General features: G+C 34.0%; 1 protein-coding gene across 1 annotated transcript in view; it reads right to left on the reverse strand.

Moving 5' to 3' along the window:
* The window catches only part of LOC126883609 (serine/threonine-protein phosphatase 6 regulatory ankyrin repeat subunit C-like), a 32890-nt gene extending 18482 nt beyond the window's left edge, over positions 1–14408 (reverse strand). Inside the window, exon 1 of the mRNA XM_050649265.1 lies at positions 14301–14408. The gene's annotated coding sequence lies outside the window, so the exon portion shown is untranslated. The remainder of the gene's footprint in view (positions 1–14300) is intronic.
* Between the last annotated feature and the right edge of the window lie 9415 nt (positions 14409–23823).

Below are 23823 nucleotides of genomic sequence, written 5' to 3' on the forward strand. Positions count from 1 at the left end.
AGAAGAACCGTGAAAAATCACTTAACAAAACGTTTAAAGTGTAGGAGGTATAAAGGTCAAGCAACACAACAGTTAATGGGAGAACTGCCGAAGGACAGAGTGAGCCCGAGTCATCCCTTTACGAATGCAGGGATAGATTATGCCGGGCCGATAAAAATAAGTACTACGAAAGGCAGAGGACAAAGGAGTTATAAAGGATACATTGCAGTATTTGTGTGTCTGTGAACAAAGGCAGTACACCTCGAGGTAGTAAGCGATATGTCTACAGACGCATTCATCGCGGCGTTCAGCAACTAAGTACGGTGCTGACACAAATAGAAGCCTGTATGAATTCGAGACCATTATGTGAGTCATCAGAAGACACAGAAGGGAAAATAGCAATAACACCAGCACACTTTCTTATAGGGAAAGAAATTTTATCAACAAATCGGGAAGAAGACCTTACGACTTATTTGAAGATGCCAACGAGGTAGAGATTATTGAAAAAAATAAAAAAAAATTCCTGGAAGGTTTGGAGGCAAGAGTACCTGCAACAGTTACAACAAAGGAACAAATGGCATAAATCTCACCCAAACGTAAAAAGGGAAGAAATAGACATAATTAAGGAAGAGGATACACCTCCAGGCTGATGGCCGTTAGCAAGGGTAATAGAAACACACCCAAGAACTGAGGGATTAACCAGAGTAGTGACAGTAAGAAAGGCAAACAGGAAAATACCAAAAAGACTCATACATAAGCTGATAAGACTGGAAGAAGAGAAACAGGGAAAACCAAAGAATACAGCAGGATCAAGATAGAAGAAAATACTTATAGCAATAATGTTTTTAACAATATTAAAACCCATGAACGCAGAACTATATAAAATATACAATCCGGAACCAGGGTTATTTACGGAAGACCTTGGAGAGGTTTTCATAGACCGGGGAACATTCCGAGTAAAGGTACTACTCGAAAAAGGAAGAATTCAAAAGGAGCACCAACTGATAGGAAGTATGATACAAGGCGTACAAGAACTGTGTCAAGAGACAAAAATCGTAAATTGTAAGGATATAATAGGGAAGTTAGAGGAAGGACAAAGAATGGCGGAGTCAGTAAGCGAGGCGTTGACAGTAGAAATAAAAGGAAGAGAAAAAAGAGGTATATTAGGAACAATATTAACCTCCGTATTTGGCGTAAACGACGAAGCCTACAGTAATATTGAGGCACTAGACAAAAACCAGAGATACTTAATAAAGGGATCACAGCATCAGGCAAAGATAATGTTAGAAACAATAACGTCAATCAATCACACGGAGCTGATAATAAACGATCAACTAACCAAGTTTCCCAAAGCACTAACAACAGGTCTACAAGAAATAGCTAGAGGCCTAAACGAAGTAGAGGACAAAGCACAAAGACTAAAAACCGAATATAGAAGGATGACTTCAAACTATAGCGTTACAAGTTACGGAGTTCATAAACGAATATATTCAATTTTACGAGGGAATATTAAACCTTCACTACAACCGTACATTTCATTGATATAATAAAACTGGGTCAAATAACCAAGTTAATAGAAAGATCAGGGCAGATACTACCGCAAGGGGTTGAAAATACGACGGCAACCCATTATAGAAACAGAGTCAGCCATGACAACAGATACATAACGGTCATCGGCTACTTCATAGTGACAGGGAGAAATAAGTACAACATGCTCAAAGTCACTGCTATACCACTAAAGGTCGAGGGGTCAGTGTTGCATGCGTTTGCTCCCCAAGGAATCTACTGATAGTAGATTATAATACACTTCACTACTTCGAATTGACCGCGGAAGATAGAGAGAGATGCTTCCAGTTAGCAAGGGCACAGATAGCGTGCTCTCCAACAGCCATAATGAACATGGATACCAAACCAAATTGTATACTAGAAGAAATTTATGAGCGATCTAAGAATAGCACATGCCCAGTGGTTACCAAAACAATACAACAAGCTCAGTGGAGTAAGATGGGTACTCCCAACCTCTGGCTAGTTATCACGCCGATCACGATACACATGTCCATTATTTGTGATGGAAATCGGAACGAAAAAGTCCTGGAACGAGTCACATTTCTGAAACACTCACCCCGATGCATCGCCCAAATGAAAAATATTACACAACTCCCCACTAGCAGTGGAATGGAGACTGCGGCTACCAGCTACCTGAAGGCCCCAATCACTCCCGTAGCACAATTGGTGATAAGGACACGACGTAAGTTAACTACGACACCACACACCCACATCAATATACAAGGAGAAGAGCTCCGTCCTATACTCCTTGAAGAGGAGAGTCTGGAGGAAGAGTTAACACATACGCATTGGCGAACGGTCCAAGAATCACATTGGCATTATTTAGCGGCCACCGGGATCATTACTACGATAGTTGTAATTGGGCTACTCGCGTTATGGAAATACTGCCCTGTTACGCCAACATGTTGCTCAGGTAAACCACTTAACCAGAAACCCCAACACGAGGTACACGCATTAGTTCGGAACCGGGAAGACAGTTCCCCGTCGACTTCCAAAGCCGACGTTCCACTCACCACATTTTCATCCAATAGCCCCAATTTTGATCTAAACATAAAGTCGTACATTGAGAGCTAAGGTTACGGTTGGAAAAATGTTAATTTATTCTTAAACTATTTATGTATTATTATGTTAGAAATATCTTATGTTTATGTTATACTTGTAAACGTCGAGTACTGACGCTTGGGCCAAATTGGCCGTCGGGCAGTATGTCCAATGCCAAATATTCAGAATTAATATCCGGTATTGAACAATATAATTATATCACCCAGTAGATTGCACGAAATAATTTGTTTTTATATTTACACATGTGGATCATTAATTTAGGTACTAATTTTTCAATATTAAACAATATAATTTGGAAATTATACAAAAGTGCTGGCGAAAGTAAAACTATTTACCTTTGTTAGATACACAAATCACGCGGGTCTCGTGTCAACGATGACCCAATTTTAGCTTCTATAAAAGTATGATATCTCAGCTAGAGAAAGAGTCTTCAACTAACTCCCGTGTAGCCATAGTCAGTACTCATCGTTCTCCCGAGGTAACTTCCCTAGTGTCGGTCTTTATAAATAAATTATCTAAGTGCTATTGGTGTTTCAATCAACTGAAGAGCAGCCTCCACTGAGCCCCCGAAGATTAGACAAAGTGTTATACATTTTTGTAATCAGTATTTCAAAAGCTTTTTAAAAAAGGTATCACACGATGTACTTTCCCATTTAAAAAAACCAAAGTTATGCCTGTCACCTGAAGATGGAACGCGTAAAGTTCGAAACATTGATGCTTTAGTATACTATGATTAATTTAAAAATCGACCTGTCCGAGCGTCTTGGATTTTGTGTCAAAAATAAATAAGTTAATAGGGAGGGGTAACACTTATTCCAGCGCACTGTATAATATTATGTTTAGTGTACATAGTTGATTCTCGGCTAGAAGTATATACTTTGTTAGTTTTGCGTCACTTTTCATCATTTCACAAAATTTCGCCCGGCACCTTTCAGATTTGTTTAAATGGGACATTTTTGAATAGGAATCCGCAAAGAAACCGAATCAGAAATTTTTTTAGACGGGAGCGGCCTCACAACATGGACTATAATGGCAGGTCGTGAAAACGAAAAATTTTACCTTGGAAAAGTTGCGGAAAATAAGAAAATTTAATTCAGAACAGTCGATACAATGGACGTTACCCCGCGAACGTACTCCAAAGAGGGCAAAGACCATCCAATTGGCCGGAAAGGTAATGGACACCATTTGCTGGTATACACAAACACAAGGTGTGATCTATATCCGCTTCCTAAAAAAGGACAAAACGGTCACTGGGGTTGACTATTCCGAATTATTAGGCCGATTCGACGTCGAGTTGCAGAGAAAACAGCCCAATTGGGGAAGAAAAAAGTACTCTTCCACCATGATAACGCAACGGCTCACACCTTCGCTGTTGCCGTGGCCAAATTGGGCTACAGACTGCTATCCCATCCACAGTAGCCTCCAGATTTATTCCTAATATAATTTATTTTTGTTTCCAAACTTGAAAATGTCACTCGCCGGCAGGGCCGCCGAGAGGGATGAGCGGGCCCCGGTAAAAAGTGAAGGGCGGGCCCCCTGCAAAAAGTGAAGGGCGGGCACCAGGCAAAAAGTGAAGAGCGAGAAAAATTGTTTAATTTTTATAGGAATAAAATTATTAATAATAATAAACATTTCAAATATAAATTTCATTAAATTTTTGCAAGTAGCTCATTTTTGTTATACTCTCCTAGCACAAAGCCATTTTAATCAGTTCCTCATTAGAAAAATTAATATTAGTCATGGTAACAAATCAACTGGAACTATATAACTAGTATAATGTCAAATTTTTGGGCAAATTGTGTGTCATAGCAAACTAGGGAGAATTTTGTACGTTTGATTAATATTTTAAGCACCAACTATCTTAACTACGAATGTATTTGGACATCTTATCTAATATTAATAAACTAAGGATCAGGCCGGATTATGATTTATTTTTTTCGAAAAATTATTTTTGATTGGATATTTTCACGGCCACCTAATAAAATTTCACATAATTTTTGTTGCAATTAATGTTTGGCGTAAAGAATCACGAATAACTTACAAATTACAGCACTTAGGTAGAGGGAATGCTTAAGAAATAAAAAAGTACCATAAAATATCATTTCATTACAATACTAAAATGCAGGGTGTTCCATTTAAGAAAACTCAGAAAATACTCATTCCGAGTTTCGACCCACCCTGTATACTAAAATTAAACATTTCGCTATACTGTTAATGTTTGACAATAGTAGATTATATTAAAAATCGTTTGAATATAAATAATAAATTTGATGGTAAATCACTACAATTATACAGGGTGTAAATATTGCTACGAAATTAACAAAAAAACGTAATTATCTTTTAAAATACCTGGTATTATATTAAAAACCCTATATTTTAAGAAAGTAAACATTGAGAAAAATACAAAAATGTAAAAATATACAGGGTGTTACATTTAAAAAAACATAAGTTTGTGTCACCCTGTCAATACGGACGCTCCTGTATATTTGAGAATATTTTTAAATTATGATACTATGTGTGCCCCAACTTTTACCTAAATAACTTTTTTCGTGTCTCTTACGACAAACGAGTTATTGGACTTTGTCACACTAATGCCCCACCCTGTATATATATATAATATATATGTAAAATATTATACGGGAAATAAATATTCTACCTTCGTCTGTGCTGCCATCTTGGGAACGTTTTCGCTGTCTACAGCTCATCAGCCAAGCTCTCAGAACAGACGAAGATGTAGAATATTTCCTCCGTATACCCGAGGCCGTAAGACAGCCATGCAGTCCTTATGGGACTAGCGCAATCTGAGTTAGTTAGAAGCAACCTACCTTGCTCGTTTCGGTACGAAACCGATCTGTGCCTCTACTTTGAGGCCACGAGATGTCACCTGGTATTTATTGAAAAATACCTACGGCGTCAAACAAGCAGGAAATAATCGCAACTTTCTACTTTTTAAAAAGTATGAAAATAATATGTAAAATATTATACGGGAAATAAATATTCTACCTTCGTCTGTGCTGCCATCTTGGGAACGTTTTCGCTGTCTACAGCTCATCAGCCAAGCTCTCAGAACAGACGAAGATGTAGAATATTTCCTCCGTATACCCGAGGCCGTAAGACAGCCATGCAGTCCTTATGGGACTAGCGCAATCTGAGTTAGTTAGAAGCAACCTACCTTGCTCGTTTCGGTACGAAACCGATCTGTGCCTCTACTTTGAGGCCACGAGATGTCACCTGGTATTTATTGAAAAATACCTACGGCGTCAAACAAGCAGGAAATAATCGCAACTTTCTACTTTTTAAAAAGTATGAAAATAATATGTAAAATATTATACGGGAAATAAATATTCTACCTTCGTCTGTGCTGCCATCTTGGGAACGTTTTCGCTGTCTACAGCTCATCAGCCAAGCTCTCAGAACAGACGAAGATGTAGAATATTTCCTCCGTATACCCGAGGCCGTAAGACAGCCATGCAGTCCTTATGGGACTAGCGCAATCTGAGTTAGTTAGAAGCAACCTACCTTGCGTAGTAGAAGGCGAAAGTAGAAAGTTGCGATTATTTCCTGCTTGTTTGACGCCGTAGGTATTTTTCAATAAATACCAGGTGACATCTCGTGGCCTCAAAGTAGAGGCACAGATCGGTTTCGTACCGAAACGAGCAAGGTAGGTTGCTTCTAACTAACTCAGATATAATATATATATATATATATATATATATATATATATATATATATATATATATATATATATAAAACAAAAGATTAGAAGTTATTGGTTTAACGACCACTCGTACGATATCAATCAAATGAAATAGAGAATGTGGAGAAATCCCCTTACGAATAATTCACACATCTACCATTTTGGGTTGGGAAAATTTTTTGAATAGAATAAAAAATCCAAACACTAGATCTTAGAAATGTGTTTCGCCCTCTTCAACCTCTCTGGGCTCATCGGTAAGGATGAGAGGTTGAATATCCTTAGACACATTCCACTCAAAAACAACATTCGAGACCAAGACATAGCAGAAGCGTAGATCTACGCCAAATCTGAAAATGACAGTCTCAAGTTTTAATTCCCTAATTACTTGAAGTAAAACATATGTTTAAAACAAAAGATGAGAAGTTATTGGTTTAACGACCACTCGTACGATATCAATCAAATGAAATAGAGAATGTGGAGAAATCCCCTTACGAATAATTCACACATCTACCATTTTGGGTTGGGAAAATTTTTTGAATAGAATTAAAAATCCAAACACTAGATCTTAGAAATGTGTTTCGCCCTCTTCAACCTCTCTGGGCTCATCGGTAAGGATGAGAGGTTGAATATCCTTAGACACATTCCACTCAAAAACAACATTCGAGACCAAGATTATTATTAGGGATTTCTCCACATTCTCTATTTCATTTGATTATATATATATATATATATATATATATATATATATATATATATATATATATATATATATATATATATATATATATATATATATATAGGGATATGCAGCGGTGAAATAAGTGTACTCTTTTAACTAAGTTTCAAGCTTTCGAAAATGTTTATTTTCATCATTAGGAATAACTGAAATAAAGGGCTTCTGTTAGTACAGCATCCCCGAAAACATATAATACAAGGTGTAAAGGTTTTAAAACTTACGTTATTGAGATTTGCTTTCCGTGGATGTTCTACTCACAGGTGACAAATTTACGAACCACTCATAGATTGAGTCAAATATTAAAAAATACATGGTGTAAAAGACCAAATTTACAAATTATTTTCTACACTAACACATAAGAAAAAGACAATTAAAAACAGTTTTACATGCCACGTGCCGGCAACTGTGAAATGTGAGGTTAGAAGTAAATGTCATTCCTGGACATGACAAATGACACCACTTCTTCTTTTTCTCTTTCTTATGTAGTACTACTACTGTAATAATACACATCAAAATTTACCAGAAATTTGTTTTAAGTTGAAAAACCAAAATTGTAAACAAAATACTTTTCAATAAACTGAAAGCTGGAAACTTTACAATGAATCAGTTGTTGAGACATCATTGGAATGAGAATGGTTATCCAAATATAATAGGTAGGAGTAAATAGAGCTTAATTGATTTATGTCACTCCTTTTGTTCATTGCATTAGAATTCTGTGCAATGAATGCCATCTCTAAGAACAGTCTTTTAGTATAGTTGGATTCAGTAGCTAAAACTGTGACCGATTTATAATTCATTTTGTGATGTACTTTGTTAACATGTTCGGCAAGAGCAGATCTTTCAGGATATAATCTGCTATCACTCCGGTGACTAATTAAACGACTACCTAAACTGCGTGCGGTTTGTCCAACATATACCAAATTACAGTTGTTACAGGGAATCTGCTAGACAACGTTTCAACAATATTTAATGTCATTCTTGTCTTTAACCTTAGAAAATATAGATCTTGAAGTTAATGAAGTTTTAAAGGCTATTTTCAAGTTAGTGATGTCTTTAAACAGTCTAGCCTGTCTGGGTGTTATGCCTTTAACGTATTTTAAAGAAGTATACAAACAATTGGTATTATGTTCTCCGCTTGTAACAGTAATTTGCAACTCATCATTCTGGCGTATTATGTTAGGGGTCAAACTGAATAATATCTTGGTGACTAGGTGTTTTGGGTCGATAAAAAGGTTAGAAAGGATTCTCAGGTTCTTCTGATGGCAAGAAGGATCACTGATATCTATGATTCTAGCCTTCATTTGCTTGATCAAATTGATTTTTATTGAATGTCGATGATATGACCAATAGTTAAGAAAACGTCCAGAACTATGAGGTTTTCTATGCCAGTCAATTCTCAGGGAGTTGTTATGGGTTCTAATGAACCGGGTATCAAGAAAGGGGACTGAGCATAGATCATCCTCATGTTCAATTGTGAACTGTAGTAGAGGGTCATAACTATTGAATACTTGTAAAATTTCTGTGGATGCATTACTAGGAATAGCGAGGATTAAGTCATCCACATACTTTTTAACAAAAGGAATATAGAAGGACAATTCTGGGATCACCATATCCAGTAAATGATCCATCACATAACAGGACAAAATGGGAGAGATAGTACCTCCCATAGGAGTTCCTTGTGTTTGTTTAAACAAGTATTGTTGAATGTGAAATAGGTGTTAAACAGAAAGGAGATGAGTTTTTTGAAATATTCCAAGCTGATATTGCAATGAGAACTAATGAAATTCCAATTGTTTTCAACAGCTATTAAGGCTGCATCTAGATGTACATTAGTAAACAATGAGACTACATCCACACTGATAATAACATAACCTTCAGGTAACTGATAGTTGTTAAAGACATCAAATGAACTTTTTAGGTAATATTCATTAGAGACATATGCATTAGTCAAAATCTCAGTCAAAAAAGATGCTAATACCCACATAACAATTTCATGTTCTTAGTAGATTCATAGAACATACTTTTCAGAAAAAGTATATACTAAGAATATGCGTAATTACCATTGCGAATGTGCAGAGCACATACTGAGTATATACTACATTACAGTACTTAAACGTTCTATGTATATACTTAGAATGTACTACCGCACTTCTTCTCAGTATATACCAAGAATATACTTTTTAGGATATTCTAAGAAGGTGCTATAAACCTTCTATTTATATACTTAGAATGTACTACATCACATCTTTTAGTATATAGGAAGAATGTACTTTTTAGTATATGGGAAGAATATTACAAGGAAGTGCTATATTGCTCAGAAGCATGTTTTCAGCATCACCGAATCTCATCCTAGGTTCTACTTTCTACTAAATTTACATATTACATATGAGAATGTAGTTAGTACATTCTACAATATTACTTAAAAAGTAAATATAAAATATTATATAAATTTTAGTTAGTTATATCAATATTATATAGGTAAGTAGGTATATATATTTAGTTATTATGTGCATATAAAAATAAAAATGCTGAATATATAAATTTATATATTCATATACCTGTCGTACCCAAATAAATATTATGTAACATATGTATGTAAATAACTAAAATTTATATGTTGCATATATGTACCTATATACATACTTACTATTTAAGTAATATTGAAGTACCAAAATTAATTTTCTATTTGTAAGTTGACCGCAAACAAAATAAAACGTTTAATTATGCATGTTCCTATTCCTGGTTGAAATACTTGGTCTTCCTCACAACACAGCATAGACATTGTTAGTGTTAAGTGTAGACACAAATGCCAAATGCCTATTCAGTAACTATTTTCATATTTTGTATTTTTCCTTTGTTCCCAACCCCCTACCCGCTAACCCCTATGCAGGTATGCAGCGGTCGTTTCCGCTTTGTTTGTGGATTTTGGCTCAGCCACACAGCTTACCTGAATGTCAATTCCATGTAAAAATAAAATTCTTCATAAGAATACTCAATAAACTTAATCAAAATAGTAAATGCATTTCAGTTATGAAAGCGAAACGACAATTTCTCCTTTTTCGTTAATACAATTAATTCTTAAACATTTTTACCATACAATTAAAACAATTTTAAATAATGAATTCGGTAGTTTAATTAATAGTACCTACATACATAAATTTTTAAGTTTCATTAATTATTCTTAACGAAGTTGATAATCTATAGGCTAACATTATTCTTCCTATACATACATATATATTATTTTTAAGATATTTTAAAAGTATCTACTTATAAGTATGTGTTAAGAATGTACTTATAAGTATGTGCTAAGAATATTCGGTAAAAGTATATTCTGAGAATAGTATCTACTTATAAGTATGTGTTAAGAATGTACTTATAAGTATGTGCTAAGAATATTCGGTAAAGGTACATTCTAAGAATAAACTTTTACGAATATTCCGAGTTACTACGTACACGAATGTACTCAGTATATTCGGTACGAGAATATACTTTAAAGTATGTGCAAAGAACATGAAATTTAGAATGTTTTTTAAGGTACATGCTATGCTTGTACTACGCATATACTAAAAAGAATATACTCTGACGGATGTTGGTAGTATATGCTTAGAACATGATACGAACATCATTGTTACGTGGGTAGATTAGTAGGAGCACCAATACATGCAACAATGGGACGCACTGACAGCTGTGGTTTATGAATTTTAGGTAGAGCGTAAAATTTGGGTATGACCCCCTTGTACCCGGTTAATTTTTTCTTTGTATCATCATCTATTTGTCCTGAACTGCATAATTCCTTGATGAGGTTGTTACATTTAGTTTGAACAGTAATAGTTGGATCTCTGTTCAATCTCTCATATATATTATCAGAATTTAGCAATTCGAGACATAAATCTAAATATCTTTGTTTTTCCAGAACTACAGTTACATTACATTTGTCAGAAGGCGAAGGCATGACAATAATGTTAGTGTTTTCACTAAGAAACTTACGAGTTTTATGTAACATAGCTCTGAAGAAATTAAAGCTATTTAGAAGAAAATAAGATTTTTTTCGATACTTTAAAAATGTTAATAAGGTTTTCCCGAAAAACACTTCTTTCTTCGGTGATTTCGCGTTGAATTATTCGATTTGGAATTAGACGAATAAGAACGTATTTTTCATGAGTTACAACTTTGCTTCTGCTCAATTTGTAGACTTTACTGGTACACCATTTGTTTCGTTTTTTTTATAGGCTACACTTTTGCTAAAAATATTTATTTCGATAAAAGATCTATTTTTTGAGTTATTTGGGAAAAACGGCCTGAAAACGTAGTTTTTTTTTTAAACAAAAGATGTAGCTCTTTGAAACACACTCAGTGATCAAAAGATCCAAAGTTAATGGTTTAACGACCACTCGTACGAAATCAGATGAAATAGAGAATGTGGAAAAATCCCATTACGAACAATTTACACATTAACTACACACAACGCAAAAGTCTAAGGATATTTTTATAAATAGACGTATTTTGTTTATCTGTAATCAACTTAAAAAAAGTAATACAAAATTTGTAGTTTAAATTGTTGTTTAATATGTCAAAAACCATAAATTGCAAAAAAAAACAGAAAATTGGAGCAAAAAAAATATTGCAAATCACCCATGTTTCACATACCTACCACCATAAAATGTCAAAAAAACGAAATATAAACTTAAAATAAAGTATGGCTATCACGTTGGTTTATCACAGCTCTACATCTACTGTTCATGCTCCGAATCACATAATTAATGTCTGCTTGAGGTAGTTGTGTCCATTGTTCTCTCAGAAGCTCTTTTAATGGAAACTCATTGTAGATATTGCCCATATGTGGAGTAATTCTTCGTTGGAGCATGTCCCATACATGCTCAATGGGATTCAAGTCCGGTGATTGTGCTGGCCACGGCAATACATAAATACCCTCGTTATCCAACCAGTTTGTTACAATATGCGCAACATGTGGTCGAGCGTTATCATGCATAAAGTAAAAATTTTCTCCAACAGTAGCAGCAAACGGGCGCACAACAGTTTCAAGAATAGTGTTCAAATATTGCTGACTTCTGATAAAGCCACGTGGGAAAATGAGGTCAGTTCTTCTGTCAATCATGATTCCGCCCCATACCATTAATGTACCACCTCTGTATCCATACACTTCTTGAATATGTCGTAATCGTTCTCCATTTCCGGGTCGTCTCCAAACTCTTGTCCGACGAGAATCTGGATGAAATCCATATCTAGACTCGTCACTAAACAAAACTGTGGCCCAGTCATTGTCAGTCCAATTCTGAAACTCTTGACACCAGGTTAATCTTGCAGCGCGATTGCCTCTAGATAGAGGTGGACATCTCAGTGGTCGCCGACTACGAAGATTGGCTTTATGGAGACGATTCCTCACAGTACTGCGGCTAATTGTTACATTATGTGCAAGCTGTAATTCATTAACCAGCTCGGGTGCTGTGGTTGTTGGCTGCCTTCTGGCATTTAAAATTAAATATCGGTCTTGACCGATGGTTGTAGAGCGACCACGTCCTGGATTTTGCTCGGCTGGACTCCCAGTGTCTCTAAGCCGATGACACAAACGACTTACGACGCTTTGGGAGACACCCAGCTGGTCAGCAACTTGAGTTTGTCGCATACCAGCTTGAAGGAGGCCCACGGCTCTATTCATCTCGTCCAACGTTAAATGTTGTCGTTGCATGGTAAAAAGACAATATCTTTAACTCACCTATTAAGCAAGAATGGTATAAAGTGACTCAAATTAAAAATAAACAAAACATAAAAATGTCGATTTTTTTGTCCCTTATAAAAAACATTCTAAAACACGTATTGCTATCAGTTTTACAATTTTGTTTTTGATAAGAAGTGAGTGTCTGTATCAACAATTATAGTACAAGCAAATTTATATGGTCATGAAATTTCTGTCATTGGTATTGTCAAATTATTAAAATATCCTTAGACTTTTGCGTTGTGTGTATTTCGCGCTGGGAAAAATTTTTTGAATAGAATCAAAGATCCAAACACCAGTTCTTAGAAATGTGTTTCGCCCTCTTCAACCTCTCTGGGCTCATCAGTAAAGATGAGAGGTTGAATATCTTCAGACACATTCCAATCAAAAAACAACATTCTGATTGGAATGTGTCTGAAGATATTCAACTTCTCATCTTTACTGATGAGCCCAGAGAGGTTGAAGAGGGCGAAACACATTTCTAAGAACTGGTGTTTGGATCTTTGATTCTATTCAAAAAATTTTTCCCAGCCCGAAATAGTTAATGTGTGAATTGTTCGTAAGGGGATTTTTCCACATTCTCTATTTCATCTGTTTGATTTCGTAGTTTTTTTGTCCAAAAATCAACATTTTAAATCGCGACTAACTCGAAAAGTATTGACTTACGTAAAAAACTTTATAGAACAAAAGGTGCTTAAAATAAGTCAATTTATCCATTTCCGATCTTATTTTAAACAAGCGTTTTTCACCCCCCGAGAAGGGGTAAATGTCACCCCCCAAGGTAAAGCAACCAACGCAACGGCACAAATTCAACTTTGAAGTGGAGGGTAAGCAGAACCTAAATCTAAATTTTCATGCAATTCGGAGTTGCTCCTGGAAATTACACTAAAAAACGGTCATTTATTGGGCTAAATGTAAAAAGTGGGTTTTGCCGAGACCGTTAAAAATTGACAATTTTCAACTTGTACTTTAGACCGAACGGTTTATCTGAAAAAAAAGTAAATAGTGATATTTGTAAGTAGATAATTTCAAGTACTTTAATTTCTGTTAGCAGACCATTTACTAAAAGTTAATAGTTTTCGAGATTTGAGCAAGAAAGCGGAAAAAAGCTGAAATTTTTCGCTTATTTTGCGATTTTTTCAATGTTCCGGCAAGAAATTTTGTCCGCAAACCTCATATTCGGATTCAGCAGCCCAAAATCCATATATAATGAAAAAAATCAGAACTACCCCAAAACTTTCCTAGTCAAAACACAATTTTATTGAATCATTTTGCCCCAGAAATGTAGCGGAGACAGAGAAACTTTATATAGTAATAATACTCCCTTTTATATCTTAAAATTCTATATCACAGCGATGTAGATGGTCACTTGGGATAGATTTTGATCGTTGGACTATCTACTACTCATTCTCAAATTTTCAAGCAAATCGATCTATTCTGTAAAAATTGCGAGGTTTTGTCCTATTTTAAGCTTCATTACCTACTTGGACTATTCAATTAGAATTTTATAAAAACTGAATGCTTACCTGCTCGTATTCACATTTTTATACAGTTCATAATAAAAATACTCATATGTTCCACCAACGTACTCGTTAAAACTGTTGAAGTGCTGAATGTGGACGCCGATGTCGCCGATAGGTACGGATCTTAGAGGATGGAAAATTTTTTACCCCACCCATGTAAAATTGGTGGGGTAAAATTTTCCATTCTAGGTACGGATCAGTGATATGGGAGGGGGTAGGGGAAGGACGTCGAAGATGACGCACCTAAGCAAAATACATTTTATTTAAGGGTAAAAAATATTTAAGCTAACTTTGAATGCTACGAGCCTGTAATTTGGACATTTCTATAACCAATTTCTAGGATTATTTTTAAATTCAATAAAAGGAAGTATTTTTTATGCGGCTTTAAAAAAAAACGCTTTTGCGCCATCTTACCTTCCACCGAGGGAAAGATGACGCACAGTGATGGTGAAGATGGCGCATGTAGGTATCTATATTAAAAGCGCAAGTGATATGAAAAGAAAATTTATTTTTTAATACTGAAAGTAAGAAAATGTAAACAAAGCTTTTTTAACATATTAACAAAAGTCACAAATGTAGTTTTCGGTACTTTTGCCTCCACTGCATTCTTTATGCACCCATTGTCCACAACTTGTGCATCTGAACCATGTTTCCGTCTTTTTGCCGAAGTCTCCACATAATATGCAGATATCAGTTTCACCTCCCTCGTTGATTATGTCATCCAACTCATCGTCATTGCAAAGACCTTCTTCATCAAAATCGCTTTCTTCAGTATCGCTATCCTCCAAGATTTTTTTGTTTATTTTTTGTTTGATTATTTTTTGTACTTTGGCTTTCCCTTTATTTTTATTTAGTTTTAATCCTGCATCATTAACCAATACTTGTCTGGTTACTTTTTTCTTTCCTTCTTCCGACTTCGCCAGTTTTTCTTTTTTTTTATTCTCTTTTTCTTCTAAGAATTCTTTTAAAGGGGTGCTTGTTAGAATTTCAGAATGTTGCTTTTGTCGTCCATATTTTCTTTTAATTTTTTTATTGGGCAAAGGAACTGGAGAAATAAGTGAAAGAGAAATATGTGGACGTTTGGTTATTTCATTTTGTTTTGTGGGGGTTGTGTGACGACTTTCAGGAGACTGTCCACTGGTTGATGGACGTGGTAATTCTGGTTCTCTTATAGATGGTGTTGTTATTAGTGGAGGTGTTCCCTGAGGTGCAGGTTCAGGAGAAACATCTCTATCCAAGCTATCATTGTTTAAATTATCAGCAGGAAAAAAGTCATCTTCTGTGAACTTATCAGAGTTTAACGGAAAAATTCCGCACGTTCCGAAACCAGAAACGGCCTTATCAATATTTGCCACCTGATCATATGCTAACTTAAAAATCTCGGCGACATCATATGGAGTAATTTTATCTTCAAACTCTGAGTTGCTGATCTTAGATTTTAGAAAGGAATTGCAATGGCGACCATACGCATATTTTAATGCAGAAAAAAATGACACATCAAGAGGTTGTAATTTGTGGGATGTGTGGGGTGGAATACTAACCATTATAATCCCATTCTCTTTGCAGTAATTATAAATATCCAGTGAAATATGGCTCGAGTGATTATCTAATACTAACAGCACGGGATTATCTGGACTATACAGGACTTTTTTTTGGAAATGCTTCAGCCATAATAAAAACATAGACGTATTACTCCATCCATTATCCGTGCAGTTGTAAATCGCACCGCTTGGTCCATTTTTTTGAAGCTGTGGGCTCATCCTCTTCCTGGGAAATATAAATAATGGAGGTATGTAGTTACCGGAGGCACTGAACGCCATTATTACCGTGATATTCTTCCCTCGTTCCCACGAAGAAATGATTCCAAACTGCTTTACTCCTTTGGGTCCAAGTCTTTTACATGATTCTTTAGGAACCGTAGATATACCGGTTTCATCAACATTGTAAATGCGATCTGGCAGAAATTTATATTTTTCTTGCACTGTTTCCAAATTTTTAAAAAAGCGGTCTACTTCTATTTTATTGAAGGCTGTTATTCTATTAATGCTTGTAGCTTCTGGCTGTAATATCATTAGGACAATCTATATAGAATAATATGTTTTAAGTTAATTTTAAATAACCTTATAAGATATGTATTAGTGAAGTGACATTGAACTCAGGTGAACCCATAAGACGTGTTGTTTTGAGTTAAGAATAAAATATAAAATAGACGACAAAACACGAGAGAAGGAATTATATTATTGTACGTAGAATTGCGACATGGTTTGGCTGATATAATGTTATTGTTTATAATACACTTCAAAGACTTGTAAATAAAGTATGTTGTAGCAGATGAAGCAGTAATTATTTAAATAAGGACTATAAGGGTTAATTGTATACCAACCCTTTAACATTCCTTACATGGCGATCCTGTAAATTAATTGGGAGAATCTTCTGAAAATGGGCGACAAAAATTGGAAACACCGACGGCGGAAAATGGACCAGACCAGGACCCAGGAACTGAACCCAGTGAAAAAAAGACAAAAGTGATAAAATGTAAGTAAGAATGTCTATCTTTATTTAAAATGCTTCCCTCGTTTTATATTATTATTGAACATTGAATATTTATCTTTGCTGATTTTTGAATAATTTATGAAGTATCGATTTTTTTTTAAGAATATCTATGAATTTTGAAACATGAAGTGATTTTTGAGAATATTTTTATCGAAGTTTATTATATATGCTATTATTGAATTTTTATTGAATTTTGAATTGTTATTAAATTTATTTGAAAAATCTATCCGATTTCGATTTTTAGTACGGTTATTTTTAAATATTGTATGGAATATCGAATTTTTTCCAAAAAAATTCTATCGAATTTTGAGATTTGCACTGATTTTGAATATTTTTATCTAACTTTTGCATAGGCTGTTTTTGAATTTTGAATTGAATTTGTATCGAATATGTATACTATTATTGAATTTTTATTAGCCATTTTGTTTTTATTATTGATATTTATTGATTCTATAGATACATTTTCATCGATTTTGTGTTAAATTTTGTATGATATGAACCTGAATTAATATTTTTTGAGTGATAAATGATATTTTTTTAATAATGATTAGTGATGACATACGATAAACATTGCTATAAGCAAGATATATATTTTTAACGAACCGACCTGATGCGTCGAGACAAGGAATTTGGAGAAGAACTATATAGATAAGAAGAAGAACTAACAATATTATAAGCTAAATATTATGAGGCAACTTGAGACAATAAGAAACCCACGGCTCTTGTCAAATTAGGAAGGTACTAAGTGAATTATAGAAGCTTGAAAGCTTATTAGAGACCCACTCTGTGTTTTGAGAGTACCTATTTTGTTCATGATTATACGTGAATAAACAACGGCCTCAAAGCAAGGGATTGAGATTGTGATATTTTTAGAAGAATTTGAACCGCATAAAATACCTATTTCGTGTTTTGAGTTAACTATACCACCTAAATGGTGCGTACAGATCAGGGCGAAAATTCGGGTTAATATTGGCGGAGAACTAAGACATCCGAGTGAAACCTCTTTTATTAAGGTAAAACGAAGGTATCGGAGCTAGTATATGAAGTGATGATTATGATGTTATATGAAATGATATATGAGATAAATGATATATGATTGTTATATGAAATATGTATATGAAGATGAATTATGTACACTGTAGAAGTGTTATTATGTGGAGAAAAATGAAGAATTATATGATTTGTAGTACCAGACAAGAAGAAGAGAGAGAAAAAAGAGAATTTTATTAAAATATATGGGAAAAAATGAAAGAAGAGACATAAAATTTGTAAGAAATGTCAAAATAAACAAGCAGAATTAAGAATAATATACTAATCAAATAAGTAGCTAATCATTGAATTGTGGTTAAGAATTAAAGTTGTAAATTTTTTTTTCTCTGAAGTAACGTAAACTATAAATAACTTATTTTTAAATGTAGATAATGAATTCAGGTTAAATTTTCGCGTAAAATTGAAGTGTTTGAATTAAGGATAGACAATATCTTACAATAAGTTTTAGTAGATAGTAAGCAAAGGGACACAGAAAGTGAAATTTTTAGACATTCAGAAACATAGATTAAATATTTATTATAGGTGCAAGAGAGATATTGAAAGTTTTATAGAGACATTTTAGAAGTTTTTAGAGAGATTAAATCTTTATTATAGCTACAAAAGAGTTATTAGAAGTTTTTAGAGAAATATTAGAAATTTTTAGAGAGATTACATTTTTATTATAGGTACATTATTCTAAAGTTAGTAAGGTGTATATAAATAAATCAAAATAAGACTGAAATAATAAGATGAAATAGCAAAGTAACCTTTAAATATTTTTTTATACCATAATATATATACTATTTAATAGAGTTTTAGGTAATATTAGCTTAGCTTAGGAATATTAGTTAGATACGAGATTTTTATAATTATTTAGGTAGATTAGATTATTCCCCTGCTCATATGAGATACTTATAGGCACTAAAAGACTATGTTAACAATCCGGATAGGTTTAGTCACTGTTTTTATGTGGACACTGTTTTTTTTTGTGAATGGAGAAAAGACTAAAAAGTAAGACGGAACAGAAAGTGAATTAGTGATAATAATAAACAATTTTTTTAGTATTAGGAAAAACCGGTTTAAAATAGGAAAAATAATATACATGTTTAGGGTATTATTATAGTTAGGAAATTTAATTTTTGAAAATAGGTATTGGATAATAGGCTTGAAGTATTAGGTAACCATAAACATTTTGTAAAAGGGAAAGAGGAATATATCTCATTTTAAAACAGGGAGATGTAATATCATTAGGACAATCTATATAGAATAATATGTTTTAAGTTAATTTTAAATAACCTTATAAGATATGTATTAGTGAAGTGACATTGAACTCAGGTGAACCCATAAGACGTGTTGTTTTGAGTTAAGAATAAAATATAAAATAGACGACAAAACACGAGAGAAGGAATTATATTATTGTACGTAGAATTGCGACATGGTTTGGCTGATATAATGTTATTGTTTATAATACACTTCAAAGACTTGTAAATAAAGTATGTTGTAGCAGATGAAGCAGTAATTATTTAAATAAGGACTATAAGGGTTAATTGTATACCAACCCTTCAACATTCCTTACATGGCTTTCTCAAGGAAATTTGAGGATTTCGTTTTATAAATCCTAGATACCAGTCTTTTCCAGCCATTTGTTTATTCTTATTAAAATTGTGTTTAATTTCATTGCGTTCTGCATAAGCAAATGCCATGGTTCTCAGCTCTATGCAAGTGATACCAAAAAATAAATTGGCCAGCTTGAGAACATGATCTAGTATCTCCTTTTCATGATGTGCCGAAAACAATGGGGCTCTACCAAGAGACTCTGATTTGACTTCCTTTAATAAATTTTTAACCTTAAGTTTTCTCCTCAATGTAGCTTCTGGTATTGAAAATGCCCTTGCCACTTCCCGAATTTTACGACCATCTCTACAAATTGCATTCAATGCTGCATTAAGAGCTGCTGCAGAAAATGATCCTCTCTGTGTTTTTCGTATATATTTTCCCATTTCTAAAAAAGAAAAAGATGCCTCAAAATGCAAAATAGACACTAAATAATAAATATTCTATACTCCATTGTTATTTAAGGTAATGAACTGAAAAGGCAAAGATGACGCACTATAACAGCAAAGATGACGCAGTCTGCGTCAACTTAGCCTGTTCAGCATAACCTACAAAAAATGGTTATCAAAATTATCCATCATCAAATATTTAACAGATAAATCCTCGCTAACTGAAAATAAATATCACCTACTCCCATGAATATGAAGAAAATCCAATGGAACCATTTTTAAACAACTTACCATTAATATTCGCAGTGTCAAAAATAACAAGAAATCAACGTGTATCGCGTTACTCTGCCTCACAGATACTAAACAGTACGAAAGCTGACCGATGAAGTTTTAAAGTAATAGTAGTTTCTAAAGGAGGGCGCCACGGGTATAAAAACTGAATTTAGTGAAGTACTTGATAAAATACAGAGGTGCGTCATCTTAGACGCTGCGTCATCTTCCTCGTCCTTCCCCTACTCCCTCCCATACAGGGTTACCATTTCTACTGACTTTTACCTACTGATTTGAAGTCCAATCTACTGATCTACTGAAAACTGTATAAAACCTACTGATTTGAACTCCAATTTACCGATCTACTGAAAAATCTAGAAAAATTCAAAATTCAACAACGTGTTAAAATTCTTTCCTTTCACTTTACCTAAATTTTGGGATGTTTAGAATTTTCATGTTAATAATGATGTCAAGTGGTTAGCCTTAAGATAACAAGGGACTCTTGCGATGAGAGAGAATTCGAGAATTGCTTTGTTTTCATTACACCATATGTGCACCCGTGTTGAGCTGGCCCCCCCCACTTGCAAAAATTAAAAAACAAATAGCCCTGATTTATGAGCTATTTATGAGCTCTCTTATTCCGCAAACTAAAAATTTTGAGCTCGTTCCACTGAGCAGGAATTTAATACCCTAGTGGGGGGGGCTGAGTCAGCCCCCCCCCACTACTTAAAAATAGGAATATTGAATCGGTTTTTGCGGCAGAATTACGAGCTCTTTATGAGCTCTTGAAATTATATAGTTTCGATTTTTGAGCTCATCCCCTTCACCCCCAAACAACCCTTTAATTGATTTAACTTAAGAGAAAGATGCTGAGAAAACTTAAAATATATCGTATTGCGGATATAATTCCTATAGCTTATATACTCTAAGAATAAACTATTAAATCAAGGGCATTTCGATTATTGAGCTACAACCCCTTCGCAAGAAAACCACCCTATCCTCCCGGCTTAAGAGAAAGTTGTACTTAAAATGCGTTAAACTAATTATTTGGCGACTACATCTCATTTAATAATTTATAAGCTTCCAAATTACGCGCATTTAGATCAGTAAATTGCAATTTATTTTGTATAGTGCAGTCACTGAAGGTAAAAATCAACGATTACCTTCAAGTTCGGTGAACCTTCATCGATTTTCACGAAAATTGGTCAGTGGTTAGAGGATACGTCAAGAAACAAAGGTGACATGGTACCACCTTGCGCCTTTACCCTGAGGGTGGATACCGCCCCTTCTCCGGGGTGAAAATTATTTTATAAAAAATAACTGCACAAATCAATAAAAGAACAAATTAAAAGCAAAATTTATTATATAAAGTTAATAAAATAAGTCAATACTTTTTAAGTTATGAAAGATCAAAGATTTTAATTATTTGTGAAAAAAATGCATGTTTTGAAGAAGTTTTTTGTAAATCACTGAAAAACTGTAAATTTTTACAAAAAAGTTAATAGTAGTTTAATTCGTATAGCTTATGTTCTAAGAATAAACTCTTAAATCACGCACCTTTCGATTATATAGCTACAACCCCTTCGCAAGAAAACGACCCCATTTTCCCGGCTTAAGAGAGAGTTGTTCTTAAAATAATTTTAATTGATTATTTGGCGACTACATATCGTTTAATAATTTATTAGCTTGCAAAATATACGCATCTCAATTATTGAATTGCCATTTTCTTTCTATAGTGCAGTCACTGAAGGTAAAAATCAACTATTACCTTCGAATTCGGTAAATCTCCATTTATTTTCACGAATTGACAATAACAACTTGGGGTTTTAGCCTGGGGTATATGTCACCCCTTCTCGGGAGTGAAAATTACTTTATTAAAAATAACCCCACAAATCGAGAGAGGGACAAATTGTAAGCAAAATTTGTTACATAATGTGATTAAAATAAATCAATACTTTTTGAGATATTAAACATCAAATATTTTAATTTTTGGAAACAAAATGCATGCTTTAGAGCGATTTTGCATAAATGACTCAAAAACTGTAAGTTTTTACAAAAAAGTTTTCATCACTAAAATTGAAGCTAATAAAAAATATAATAAATTGCTTACTTGAAAAACCTTTAATGTTAATTTAAAGTAAGTTATTGATAATTAAATGTATATTTTTTCCGCGACTGTTCAAATCTAAGGGTTCAAGTTTAAATAACGGGAAAAAGATGCAATTTATAACACTTAGGTACTAAATACTTGTCAAAGTACTTAGAAATACCCATCAAAAATAAGATCCAGAAAAAGTTGATAGTATCAAAATCCGCTCACCAATTTTCGTGAAAATGAATGGAGATTTACCGAAATCGAAGGTCATAGTTGATTTTTACCTTCAGTGACTGCACTATAGAAAGAAAATGGCAATTCAATAATTGAGATGCGTATATTTTGCGACCTCATAAATTATTAAACAATATATAGTCGACAAATAATTAATTTAAATTATTTTAAGTACAACCCTCTCTTAAGCCGGGAATATGGGATGGTTTTCTTGCGAAGGGGTTGTAGTTCAATAATCGAAAGGCGCGTGATTTTAGAGATTATTCTTAGAATATAAGCTATACGAATTAAACTACTATTAGTTTTTTTGTAAAAACTTACAGTTTTTCAGTGATTTACAAAAAACCTCTTCAAAACATGCATTTTTTTTTCACAAATAATTAAAATCTTTGATCTTTAATAACTTAAAAAGTATTGACTTATTTTATTAACTTTATATAATAAATTTTGCTTTTAATTTGTTCTTTTATTGATTTGTGCAGTTATTTTTTATAAAATAATTTTCACCCCGGAGAAGGGGCGGTATCCACCCTCAGGGTAAAGGCGCAAGGTGGTACCATGTCACCTTTGTTTCTTGACGTATCCTCTAACCACTGACCAATTTTCGTGAAAATCGATGAAGGTTCACCGAAATTGAAGGTAATCGTTGATTTTTACCTTCAGTGACTGCACTATACAAAATAAATTGCAATTTACTGATCTAAATGCGCGTAATTTGGAAGCTTATAAATTATTAAATGATATGTAGTCGCCAAATAATTAGTTTAACGCATTTTAAGTACAACTTTCTCTTAAGCCGGGAAGATAGGGTGGTTTTCTTGCGAAGGGGTTGTAGCTCAATAATCGAAATACCCTTGGTTTAGTAGTTTATTCTTAGAGTATATAAGCTATAGGAATTATATCCGCAATACGATATATTTTAAGTTTTCTCAGCATCTTTCTCTTAAGTTAAATCAATTAAAGGGTTGTTAGGGGGTGAAGGGGATGAGCTCAAAAATCGAAACTATATAATTTCAAGAGCTCATAAATAGCTCGTAATTCTGCCGCAAAAACCGATTCAATATTCCTATTTTTAAGTAGTGGGGGGGGCTGACTCAGCCCCCCCCACTAGGGTATTAAATTCCTGCTTAGTGGAACGAGCTCAAAATTTTTAGTTTGCGGAATATGAGAGCTCATAAATAGCTCATAAATCAGGGCTATTCGTTTTTTAATTTTTGCAAGTGGGGGGGGCCAGCTCAACACGGGTCATATGTGCCATGTGTTTCCAATTTAGGAATACTGATACAATAGATACAACCAAACCGGCAAACCATCGGGTATTGTGACGCCTCGGATAAAATTT

This window comes from Diabrotica virgifera, chromosome 1 (genome assembly GCF_917563875.1).
Source record: "Diabrotica virgifera virgifera chromosome 1, PGI_DIABVI_V3a".
Lineage (NCBI taxonomy): Eukaryota > Metazoa > Arthropoda > Insecta > Coleoptera > Chrysomelidae > Diabrotica > Diabrotica virgifera.